Genomic DNA, 13,447 nt, shown 5'->3' with positions numbered 1-13,447 from the left:
CCAGAGCCTAGTGAAACCCTGATCTCATTAAAAGCAAAGCTGGCAAGACTGCACCATTGGGGTGCCACTTTGGGTGTACCTTTGAACTTCAGGCTGCATCCAACGGGTAAGTGTTGAGTGGAGATGGGACTGAGACATTGGGTTGAGGTCTCTCACACCATACCCACCTGTGCCTGTGAACTTCTGATCCTTCCTGCCAGACATCTCTCAGCAATTTCTAAATGTGCCAGGGGGCTCAAAACACCAAAGTGAGGCACAGAAGGAAAATAAAAGAGCAGACAACTCGAAGCCAAGTGGATTAATTAAATAATCTATATATTTACCAGTGATAATTCTATGGTAAAAAGCCTCCAGGGTTAGACATTTTGTAGGGATTTTAATTCCTCAATTTGTAAGATTTGGAGCCCTGGAGATAGTGCCTTTTTTTTTTCTTTTTTTTTTTTTTAAGTGATTTTGTAGAGTTGTCATGGTGCAGGGCTTGTCTTTTGGGCTGTTTGCTGTCAAAACAAACATCTGCCAAGGACAAGCTGTAAGACAGTTTTAATGCATTCACATCCCTTTGTCATACTGCATCATGTAGTTCACCGATTTTGGTAGTACTGATACTACCACTGATCTGGAGACTTAAGAAATTTTGTTTATATCCAGAACTTTGCCAACAATACCCACATTTTCCTTGTCTAAGAGAAGAGACTTTTTTTAGCAAAGTTTGTAATTTGCTGTGCAATTTCCTGCCATGGATCAAACTATTCTGTGTAAGAATTCAGTACGGAGCATAGATAGGTCACATCGTAATTCTGGATGTGGGTCAATATTTTGCACCTATGCACTGAGTAGCATCAATTCTGAGGATGAACTTAAAAATAAAACTAATACTGATCTCTCTTCCCCTGTCTACTTCTTTGTTCCAAATGATCTAATTAAAAACATAACAACTACATCAAAAAAAAAAAAACCCACAAAAAAAAACCCACCCAAAAAACTCCTTACATCTTCATCATCTGTAAGCATAACCTCAAATATACTTTTGTCTTTTCTCTCCCTTTCTTTTCCCATCCACACGCATACAACTTTTGCTGTTCCTGTGAAAAAACGAAGGCCTAATATGCTGTTTAACTGGCAGCCTTATCCAAAGACTGCCTTGCTTATAACACAATGACAGCAGATGCAGAGGCATAAAAATCTTCATTGTTTTGCAAATGACAAGGACAGGCTTCAGAAGAAAGTGTCCATGAATCAACTGCTTAAATAGGTGTGCAAGCTGTGATCAAATTCCAGGTGGACATTTTTCTATAGAGAAAATAGCAGCAAGGTAAAAGACACAGTCATGTTTAAAGTGACTCTTGACCCTGAAGATGTGACTTTCCTTGATATGATATCTCTGTTAGTTGTCCTCTCAAACAAGGCTTCATGTCTTCCAGCTCAGAAGAGGGAAATCATAAATCCTTCAAAAAATCAACCATTTTTTCTCTTTCTTTATAATCTTGGATACAATTGCAGAGATCTTTCTACACCAAAGGGCAGTGGGAACACAGCATTATTTTTTTCTCATGGGCACCTTTATAGAAAGCAAAGACAAACTAAATAACTAACTAAGAGTTAAGCTTTGGGGAAAAAGGGAATCAGAAGATAGAAACAATATTTGCTCTAAGGAGAGATGTGCTAAAGATTGTTTTGTCCCACAAGTACTCTTCCCTGAGCATCTTCATAGGAGGGAAGGGAGAGAAATCAGCCAAGTAACATCTGATGTTTAAAACAGAAAACTTCTGTATAGCCAAGAATTGAAAGCACTCCATTCAGAAAGCTAGCAAAACCATGTTGCTGTGAAGAAAATCTTTTTGATTTACATCTACTAAGTTCTCATATATATTCCTGTAAGAACAGATCAGATGAACTCTGCGAGGCTGGGGGAAATGCCCAGAGTGATCTGCTGAGATGGGATCCATCGTGGAGGAGCTGCCTGCCTCAGAGAGGATGGGAAAGCAGCCCCAAGGCGTCAGGTCAAGTTTTGCTGCCAGACATGGTCACTGCAGCCCCAACAGGGAAAACTGGGAAGATAGAAAGAGAAAGACCAGAAATTCATTTAAATATATACACATATATGTTTTAATGTGCTAGCTATTTTGCATGTCCATTTTGTAAAGCTACTTTTTATTCAAAAATAGTTCTGTAATTTTTGTTTTCTTTTTTACTGTTGTTTTTAAATATCTCATTCAAACAGTAGGTAGAGCCACTTTCAGACGCTGTTAGATTGGGTTCTTCTCACAGCTGTATTTTCCTGGAAATAGGTAAATACTTTTTCCTTAAAACTATATAGTCTGTTGACAGGAACAACACAGTATTATTCTATATGAGGGTTACAACTCGCAGAACATGTCACTATGACAGCATACTTTGAAAATACCTGCCATTTGATTAAATCCAGTTCAATGCAGGGGTAAAACAAATACTTATGGATCAGTATTTTGAAAAAGGCAAGGATAGGTCATTGCTGACAGCAGTGTTTTAGCCTCTGTCCAAAGTCAATGCGTGTGGGAGAGATCAGAGACAAAGGAAACATCTAAAATTTCCTTCTACTTCAGTTGCAAAATTTCAGACGGAGGCTGCCTGGATCCACCCTTAGCATGTCAGCAACCCTGGGATGTCCATATCTACATAATGAGTTGTTTTATTCTTTTTTTTTTTTTTCATTTTTTCTTGGGAAATGCTACAGAGCTGGATGAGAGCAATGCATACTGCCCTGCTCCTCCCCACGCCCCACGCAGCCTCTCAGTCTAGACTCAGCTCCAAGTGTCTTTGCCGTGGTCTTCAAGGTAACAGAGCAGAGTTGCTGCAGAGCTGATGCTTTCTGAGCAGAGTGAGGTTAAGTTTTGTAGAAAGAGGGTATTTTCCTGTATGCAACAGGATGGACAGTTCTGGCCAGCAATAACATGCATCCATTGTACATCATAAAAGAGGTTTCTCCACAAAGAGTATCATTTGTTTTCCTTTGAGTCTTAACTGCCAAACACAGGCTTCTTCTGCCTTTCCCCTATCATCACCAGCTCCCACTCAGCATGCCTCCTTAGCACGTTCTGTGATGGTGACACAAACTCCATTGAACCCTGCTGGAGTCTGAAATTCCCCAGCGTGAGACAAATAAACAGCATTTTTTTTCTTTTTTTTTTCCTTTTTTTCTTTTTTCTTTTTATTTTTTGTCTCACTTCCCGGGCTGACATGCTGTAAAATAAAATAAACAAGAATTTTGAAACTTACGTTGATCAACACTGGTGTGGTATGCAGAAACTATGTTGTGAAACAAATGCTTTGAATTAGGACAAATGCAAAGGCTCAGGGCTGATTAATAGCTACTGTAGTCAAAGACTTCTGAGATTCTTTCTGTGGGCCAGGATAGAATTTCAAACATATTAATTAGCAATAGCGTGCATGTTTGTTGCTGAACCATTAAGCAAAGGAAAGTGCTAGAACAAGCCAAGAAATACTTCTGGATACTCCGTCACAGAGAAATCAAAGCAAGAGTACAACTGTCAGTCTCTGAATTAGTTGCTCTGTGTGAATGGGTAACTTTGAAGATAGGAATGAAAGTCTGATAGACTAAGGATAGATTTCATTTGCTAGTCATGCACCAGTATTTGATTGATGGATTGATCCAGCTTGACTGATGAAAATCTCTCTCAGCCCCATACTTCATCAAGATACAAACGTGCAGTCTGGTAAAGAATTTCATCTGCACAAAATAATCTGGAGGTGTCTCAACAACATCTGTGAGAATTTCTTACCATACAAATAATTGTTTTCTCTTCAAGGCCATGAATTTTTGCACATGAATTTGAAAAATACTGATAGTATGTTGCTAACCTATCTATTAAGAATGAGTTGTATAGTTATTCTTTTTTACCTCCTTCTTGGACTAGAATTCCACACAATAAAGACTGAAAGAGAATAGAAAATTATTGAACTTCTAATAATCATCTTTTCACACAAAGTTGCTTGCAGGTAATAAATTGTCTGCCACCCAGAAAAAAATCACCTGCCAGTAACTAAGTAACTGATTGTCTGACAAAGAAATCTGGCAATTACAAAGGAAAAGCTCTTCTGTCATCTCATTTATTGAGAGGGAGAAGTGCTTGGCTACCTCACTGGTTGTGGGAGTAAGAAGGGATGCCAGGTGGTCAAGGCAGACCCATACAAGTCCTTATGCAAAGGAAAGGACAAAATCCTGAATGGCTTGGAAGATTTACGTAAATGCTTAAGAGTGGAGAGAAAAATCAGGGAGTGAGTGGATATTTTGTCTTTCAGTATTTGCATAGGATCTTTTTGTCTTTTAGCCTAAACTACTGGCTAATGACATAAAGGATGTTTGAAAAGTTGTTTTGTGCTTCACAGAGTCTATGAAGAGATGAACTACAAATCAGAGCTATTACGAAAGTGGTGAAAAGTTATGTGCTTAAACAACTGGGTCACAGACAGGGTGCAGCACTGATCCCATTGGATACGCTTCTGAATGACATTTCCCACATCATTTTGTATGTGTCAAAAGACTTGGACAAAGAGCACAAATTAAAAGAGTACTGAAACATGCTGGGTTCAAGAGAAGTAGAAAAGCATGCATGTCCAGTATGGTGAGACCCACCATCACAGACTTCGAGGTGTTTGTCAAAGGGCAGTTGTTGACAGGATTGAGGAGTTTCTACATCTAGTTTATCTCCTGTATGGAGCAGAAGCAGGTATTTTGATGCACTCTTGAGCTCTAATTCAGGACAGGAGATATATGCTGGGGATGAAAAATGTGCATCTGAAACTGTTCTGCAAGACATTAACAATGGGATATATCTGTCCCCATATTGTTATTGGTTTGAGACTTTTTCTAGCAGTTAGCAGCAGTAAGAGACCTATCATTTGCTTCCCCTGGGAGAAAAGAGTCTGGGAAAAAAGCTACTGCCTGTTTCAAGCCAAGAATTGTAAGACAGAGGCAGCAGTTACTAAAGATATGTCCAGAAATTGTATTGTTAAGGCTCCATCTCCTGGAATCATGAGATTATGCAAAACACCTGTATCATGGCTTATTCTTCTAAAACATGGCTGAAGAGACAAGCTGGAGATGAGAATAAATGACTGGAAAGCACAAGATAAGCAAAGAGAACTCCTGCGTTCATTAGCTGAATTTCCTGATTCAGGTTAGGGGCTCTGGGAGCATTCAGAGAGGCTGTTCTTTACAAGTAGTGAATGGTTCCATGAGTGGATTCCTGTAGCAAGACCTAGCAGCCACTCTGGTGATTTCTACCACTGTTCATCAGTTGTTCACAAGTCCATCACTACCAGCATGATGCTGTCACACAGGCTGGCCCTTCTGGTTCTATAGCTGAGCATTTTGCATCACACCTTTCTACCAGAAAAAAAATGGAAGACAACCTGTGATTACTCCAGTGCCTAAAAGATCATGTTGGGTCTCTGTTAGTAAGATCAAAGTGATGATGGGATCCTAAGTGTCACTTGAGGGAGTTCAAGTTTTATTACAACACAGGAGCTTTCTCATATTCTCTGTTTTGATTGGTATGCAACATACAGCTTGCTTATGCAATTTATAATCAAGACGCAAGAAATTGGCATCCTAATCATTTACCCCCTCACAGCTTTTCTCTACTGTTTTTGAAGGGTGATTGGAAATACACTGTTTTGCTTTCTAAGCTATAAAAGCATTTTTAAAAGTTCAAATATACTCAATCCATAAAACTAATTTACAGCTGTGCAAGAAGGAGAAACAAAGGTTACCAATTAATGGCCTGAGTTATTTAAAAATGACTGAGGTAGGCATTTTTCCTCCTTATTTTTGATGACTTTTCACATGCAAATGTTGGCCTACACTGTACATGAGCTTACAAAAAATAGACTCATGCAGATATGGAAATCCTTGCCCAGTTCTGTACAGAGAAATTTAATATGCACTCTGACTAAACTGTAATGCTATGGTAACCTAAAGTACATCTGTTATGCATGAGTATTACCCTAAGCATGTGAATGGCTGCAAAAAGTGTTGAGAAAAATTCTGGAACTAGTAAAATAAATACCAGAACTTCCCATTGACTTTGGACAAGGAACAGGTTTCCACTGCATTATAATGTTTAACAACTGGCACTTCCAATGCTAGATCGACCAAGAGCCATTTTATTTAATGAGTAGTGTTACTACACCCACCTGAAGTGGTATTTTGATTCTTTTTACTTCTTTAAATAGGATCACTTTTGCCTTCTGATATCTATTAAATATGTTATTTGTTAAAAAGACCCAATTCAATATGAGGGCTGCTTTGAAAGTAATGCCTCTTATTTTATTGTGTTGGCTCATTATGATAGAGGTGGATGTTGGTGGTATGGAAGTAGAAGTTGAACCTTCCCACCAATATTTCATTACATTTTGGTGCCTTGGGACAGATGGCAGCAGAGGGGCAGTCAGACAAATAAGCATCTGACATAGAAGAGCAAAGGTATGGAATTTAATCTCTTCATGCAGAAAAAATGACACTCACTGACATTCATTGCTGTTTGCTGAATGTTTATGGAAAGCAAATGCTGGATATGAGAACTATGAAGCAGTGGGTAGTGCATTTCAGCACTGGTGACAGTGACGGTCACCTCTGCCAGTGCATGTCTTTATGAGCATGACATGCAGGCTGTTGTTCATCACAGGCAAAAATGCATAGCTGATGGTGGTGACTATGTTGAAAAATAGTGTTTTGTAGCTAAGAATTTGGTCTATCAAATGGTATTACATTAGTTTCCATGGAAATAAATAGGAGGCATTACTTTTGGAGAGACCTATGTTCAGTATCTTCATGTGTGCTTAATAGCAAAGTTCACTGAAGCCCATCTGCTGAATAGTAGGCAACTGAAAAATGTTTTTATTAATTTAGGCACATACCTTATGATTTGGCTTGATTATAACCTTAGCTAACATAACAGTGACGGGACATAATAATGTCTTTATTTGATTATGTTTTCTTGATGATCACAGAATCACAGAATCATAAGGGTTGGAAGGGATCTCTGGAGGTCATCTAGTCTAGCCTGCTGCTAAAGCATGTTTGTTGCGAGAAGATTGTACAGGAAAACATCCAGGAAGGATTTGAATATCTCCAGAGTTGACTCCACAGCAGTGATAATGATTCTGAATATAATGATAAAGATCACTGAAATTTGCCTTAAATGTCTGGTTCTACAGGGATGTTACAAAAGAATCCTGCTGGGGAACACATATTTGGAAAACACTTGTAAGGGAGGTCGGTGATGGGAACTCAGTGTCACTCTTATCCTTCTGGCATTTGTATTTATAGGAGAAAGCAAGTTACACTGCAGAGCAGTCAACAGTAGGACACATCCTGAAATGAGAAAATAAATGCTTGCTAACAGTTTCCTAGATATACTCAAGAAGAACTTCTGTGACCCCAGAGAGTAAGCCCTGCCCAAGTATGTCATTTTACGTGAACAATATTGAAGCCTTGATCTGCTAATACAAGCTTGATTTTATCTGTGCAAACACTATTGCTTTATTAGGTACACTGAGCTTGAGATCACAGCCCAGGAGAGGGAGGGGGGAAGGGGTTAAGAGCTACTGCTTATTCACATCTTTAAAGGAATCCCTTATGAAATCTTTAAGACATTATGTTCAGGGAGGAGAAATTATCTGTTGCCCAAAAGGTTCGATGCAGAGTAGCTGAGCAGCTTAATTAGTAGAAATGTAGCTTTTTTTCTCTCTCTTTACCTCTCTTTCTTTCTCTTCTTTTTCTCTGTTATCTCTCTCCTTTCTTTTTTCTCTCCTTTTTCTTTTTTCTTCTTTTTCTTTTCTCCCTTCTTCACTGTAATTCTCCATCTTTTTTCCTTCCTTACCTTCTTTTTATTTCTCTTTTCTTCTTCCCTTCTGTCTGTTTGTATGTCTGTCTGTCTCACACAAGTTGTTGTCCTTTTTTTCCTACACCCTACAAAAAAATCACAAAATATTCTGGGTGGACTGCAGCCTCACAAGGAGAGTAATAGGCATAATAACTATCATACAGTTAGAAAGGAAAAGAGGCATTCTGGGTATATCTGTCTCCCTATAGATGCTGTTCCATTTTTATTCAAGTGGAAATTGCAAGAGTTGTGTAGACGGGTCCTCTGAAGATCTCTGAATCAAGCCAATTTTAATTAATCTTATCAATCATTTCAGAATAATCAAATTAATGAAAAAAATGTGGTTGACTCCTTGATTCCAGCAGCAGCTACATTTTATCATATGAAAAAATGGCTTTTTCCTTCGTATTTCAAATGACTGAAATTTGAAAAATAGATTTGTTAACTTCATAAAGGGCAGTAAATGTTATTACAAAAGTGGTTGGTTAACTTGTCACTGTTCTGTTCTGAGGCTTGGAGTAACACCCGCAATGGGAATATTGATATAAATAGCGTCTTTTTAGGAGGAGGAAGGCAACATGTTCCTTTGCAGCGGTTCATTTATTAAAACCTCAAGTAATCTTCACCCTTTCAAAAGACGGGAGCTCCCTGAAAGTAAAGGGTATATTAATGAGAGGAAGATAACTCATTCAGCTTGGAGATATTATATCACTCTTTAGGATATAACTATGGATTTTTGATGGAATCAGGTGTGTGATGGAGAGCCCCGATAGCTGTGTGGTACTCTGCAAAAGCAATGGGAGTACCTAGCCCATCTGCTAACTGCATTTTAATAGCTTGACTTCTGGCATATTACTGGCAGAAAAAGTGACAAGCACTGCTTTATACACCGAGCAATGTGCACTCTACACTAGTTCCATTTTATTTAGATAGTAAACTCCTTGGGGCAAGCTATCTTTGTGTGCTGTGTTTATCAAGCACTTTGCACGGTGGGGCTCTGCTTTGTGACTGGATGTTTTTTACACCATACAGAGATGCCCAAGACAACAGCACCTGGCCTCCTGTTGGGAGCAGAGACAGCAGCATAGTGCTGTGCCACATTGCTAAAAAACCGTCAGCTTCTTGCAGGCCTCTGACAAGCACCAACTGCCATCCCAGTGCCACCACACCACTCTGGGATCCATCTTGGTACAGCTGTATGGCATGGAGCTGTGACACATGGATTCTGTCAGCTTTGATCTCCAGGCCCAGTGTAGAATGGCATGTGACACCAAGCACTGCAGAAATGCTGCTAGTATACAGCCCTGCAAACATCTCTCTCTCTGATTTGGATCCCAAGCACTGGCAGGCCCTTTTGCTGAACTCGTCCAAGCCACTCCTGACTTCCCACCTGTCTGGGCCTTGGTTCTACCACATGCCTGACCTCACTAAACAGTTAGACATGGAAGTTGCAGGAGGGACTATCTCACCTGTCTAATCTTTTCAACTATATTACAGTGCTGTTTTGACTGTGGACCAGAGCATTCCGTGCTTTACAGAGTCTTGCTCAGGTTGGTTTCAGTGAGACTGAGGGGTCTTCCTATAGTAGGCTGTTTCTATAAGAATTTTTCTCAGTTTTTCAGGGTGCTTTAAGATTTTCAGTGCTCATAAGGATTTACTGATGTCCTGCAGATCCAAGGAGTACTGACTCCCCGCTGTGAACCTGTGTTCCAGGGCTGACCTACCAACACGTCTCCAATGCACATTCTGGATTTCCATTCTCTGTTCCTGCAGTAAGCATTTCACCAGAAAGCACCCTATCACAGTACCATTAAATATGACTCTACTCCGAGCCCTTAGGCAGTGGGATTGCAGTGCAGTCCATGAGGAAAAGTTCTTCAGTTTCTCCTTCATTCCCAACCAAAAGATCTTCCACTTCTTTACCCCCATCCAATCTGTTCCTTCTGAAGCCAGGTCCTGATCCTGAGGGACATCACTATGTGCACACACTGCAGTTTGGCAAGGTTCCACAGAGTTTCTGGCATATTTTCTACCTTTTTTGCTTAGCTGTATATTTCCCTTTTTGTTTCTACACAGTAAAATGCTGCATATTGTCAACATGGAGGAAATTTTCAAAGTAAAAGGGAACAGGGTGCCCAGGGAGGTGAGGGAGTCACTGTCCCTGGAGGCGTTCAAGACACATGTGGATGTGGTACTGAGGGACACAGTTAGTAGGCATGGTAGGCATGGGTTAATGGTTGGACTGTGTGATCTTAAAAGTCGTTTCCAATCTTAATGATTCTATGATTCTATGACTACATTAATGCACAGAGTTGTAACAAGCCTACTCATGGTTTTGTTTTTTCTGCTCAGCATTTTTACCTGGACCTTGCTATCGACCCTTGGCTCAGGAACATCCATCAGCTTGGACAAACCAGTAATGACATATGACAGTGATTTGCCTCCCTTGACTAAGTGGTGATGCCAATATTATGATGTGCTAACACTACAATAACACTCATGGCATTAGTTTTGTGTCCTTTTTTTATGACATTTACATTTTTCCAACTCTGATTCTCACCATTCCTATTGTTTTTATATGAGTTGCCCTGGAGAGGAGAGACTGCTACCTGCAGTTCTCTCCAATGAGAAAAAGTGGAAGAGAAGCTGAAGACAAGCATATGCTTCTATTCTCTGAATGGCTCCTCAGCTGTACCAATTTTGAGCTGCTAAGGGCTTGTAGAAAGAGCACGTGAGGGAAGAGCACCATGCTAGGGTGGGATATCCTGTGTCACAAGGGACTTGGGCAGAGACTAGGGTCCAGGTATCTCCAGTAACCATTTGCTAAAATCCTTTCCAGGGAAGGCTGCAAGAACTCAGTATTGAACAGTTTTCTGTTTTTGTTTTTGTATTTTTCTCTAAAGGACTCTAATATGACTTAGAAACACCATACCACACAAATATCAAACAGAAGTAAAATAAATATTTTTGCCATTTCCAGTCATCCTAATTGAATGTGAAGTCTGTGTATAGAACTGTAATTCTGTCCAGAGGCTGCTTGTCAAGTCATGTTTTTATTGTAATTACCTGATTTGTTCAGCTTTAATCATATTTACTTTTGAAGGTCAGCTGTCCTGTTCTGAAATGGTTAGTGAAGGCTGTGAGAATACGCAACACCCATTGGGAGAAAAGCTGAGGGCACATAAGCTCCTTTAACATGGACTTCACAGCAACAGAGGTAGTATTTTCCTTCACTTCTTAGCAGTTCTTGTTTCCTCATCAATACTGTTTGTTCCACAGTAACTCTTAGAAGTGCTGCTTGTGACTGTGTTCCAGTGCACAATGTGATACACATACCCACAATCAACCAACCCATACCTCAAAAACCTTATTGCAATTTAAAGCATGGAAACAAAGCTCGAGGGAAACAGTATCCTCCTCTCCATAACACTGATTATATCATTGAAAGCAATGGAAGTTTCTGCTGTAGCCTTCCAGTTCTGTTCAACAGCAAAATCACAGTTGTCTGTTCTGTTTACATCAGAGGAGCACATATGAAAATGCATCATGTTCACTCCTCCTGTCCTGGCAAGGCATGTACTCAAAAATGCTGAGTCTCTGTGCTCCAAAATCATTGCTATTGACTGGAAGAAGAAAAGAAAGACAGAAAAAGGGCACTTATACACAATCAAATATACAGTGTTTCCAAAGATGCTCCTAGATTTATTTCATTTGTTTACAGCATTACAATGTCATAATGTAGTTACTTGTCTGGAAAACCACATTTGTTTTTTTGATGAAAAAAATAAACTTGTTTCTCTGAGAAGATTAGAGTTATGCCTTCATTTCAGAAATAGCTCCAGTTTTAGAGTTAAGCTTTGAGACTCAAACTAGTGCTGGAACGCCTTGCAGCATAGACCTGTGATTCAACTTTCACATAATATGGAGGAGGGAGAACAGTTTGAATTGTTCTTTGTAAAACAAAACAAAACTCAACTAAACAAAAAACACCTCACAAATCCAACTTTCCTCTTTTTTTTTTTTTTTTTTTTTACTGTTCAGCACTCATAGTTTCTAAGCTCTGGCCATGCAATGGAAGATCACAATCATAAGGAGGTCTCAGTGGCTCAGCAGTTTTTCAGTGCAAAAGCCATTTTGTGCTAATTAACTGTGCTACAGTGTAAATCTATGAGAAGAAAGTCCTCAAATAACAGAAAAACCTAACATATAAAAGGAACAGCGTTAATGCCCTTCACTATTTTTAAAGTCCTTGTGTTCCTTACAATTTGAGAGGAACATCAGTACATTCATAAGGACTAAACTTAAGTCAGTTGCTGCATGCTCAAGCACAGATTCTGTTATCAGTGGATCTACTGCATTTCTCAGAAGAGGGAAAGATGCTGACTGCTAACACTGCTGGCTGCTTCTTGATGAATAAAAGCACTTTCCTAGAGCTCACCTAAAGGGAAAGAGACCTCTGGACTACCTTCTCCTACAACCTAACTGTATTGAGTATCTTTCTTTTTAAATTAAAACTTCTAAAAATTTTTAGATCTGTTTATTAAATTCTTCTTTAAAATAAGATTAAAGTAACAAATAAATAGTCTATATTATTAGGTTTCTCAGTGGGCTTCTTATTTATTCATTCATTTATTTATTTGCCTCCAAAGTGCTCATATGCTGTATTAGGATAAAATGTCTAGCTAGTCATTCAGCTCATGTAGCTGGACACTTTGCTGTTCAGTGCTAATACTGGTAAAAAAAAAAAAAAAGGTAATTGCAAAAATCACATGCTCTTCCAAAGTGGACAATGGGATTAATTGCTCTTGTATCCATCTTAGAAACATCTGAATTAAATTTTTCTGTATTAATCTTTGACTGCAGTACTCAGTACCCAAACCAATCCCAAATTTCATTTCTGAAAATTAAAAATAAAATGCTTATTGTAGTTTCTCCATTTCTCAGTTTCCATCATCCTACTGGCACTTCTGTTCCAGGAGACACATTTCCAGTTTCTTCTCTAATGGAGTTTTTAGAGGACTGGAATAACTATTTTGTATACCGCCAATCTGCAAATCTGAGAAGGGGAAATGACATCACACTTGCCTAAGCAAAGTGTATTTCATATCCATGTAACTGTGGGCACTCATTTGCAGCATCAAAGATTAACCTCAGATCTCTTCAATTAGAGGAACTGTGTGGAAGAGGGAGAATTAGATCCTTTACAGACCTTTACAGGGCTTATCCCAGTTCCCCAGGTATTAACAGCAACTCTAGAGCATCTTGAGTTTTATCAGAACAGTCCCTCTTGTGACAGAAGCCTTCCTAAACCCAAATATGACTAAAACAGCTCTAAAGGAGGCAGTAACAATTGAAATCATGTAAATGAAGATAGAGCAGTTAATCTCAGCTGTGATCTCTCCCTGGACAGGAAAACATACCCTAACCCAGCACTGGACTATTTTACCTTACCTTAAGCGTCAAACACATGAAAGTACAACTTAAATAAAATGGGGACCAAACCTGAGTTATTCTCTTAGCTGAGATATCAAGGAAATGATACACAAAACTCCTTTGCTTAG

Source organism: Cyrtonyx montezumae, unplaced genomic scaffold (genome assembly GCF_038088225.1).
Source record: "Cyrtonyx montezumae isolate F1298 unplaced genomic scaffold, pur_monq_1.0 scaffold_8, whole genome shotgun sequence".
Taxonomy (NCBI): Eukaryota; Metazoa; Chordata; class Aves; order Galliformes; family Odontophoridae; genus Cyrtonyx; species Cyrtonyx montezumae.
This window is presented reverse-complemented; position numbering follows the sequence as displayed.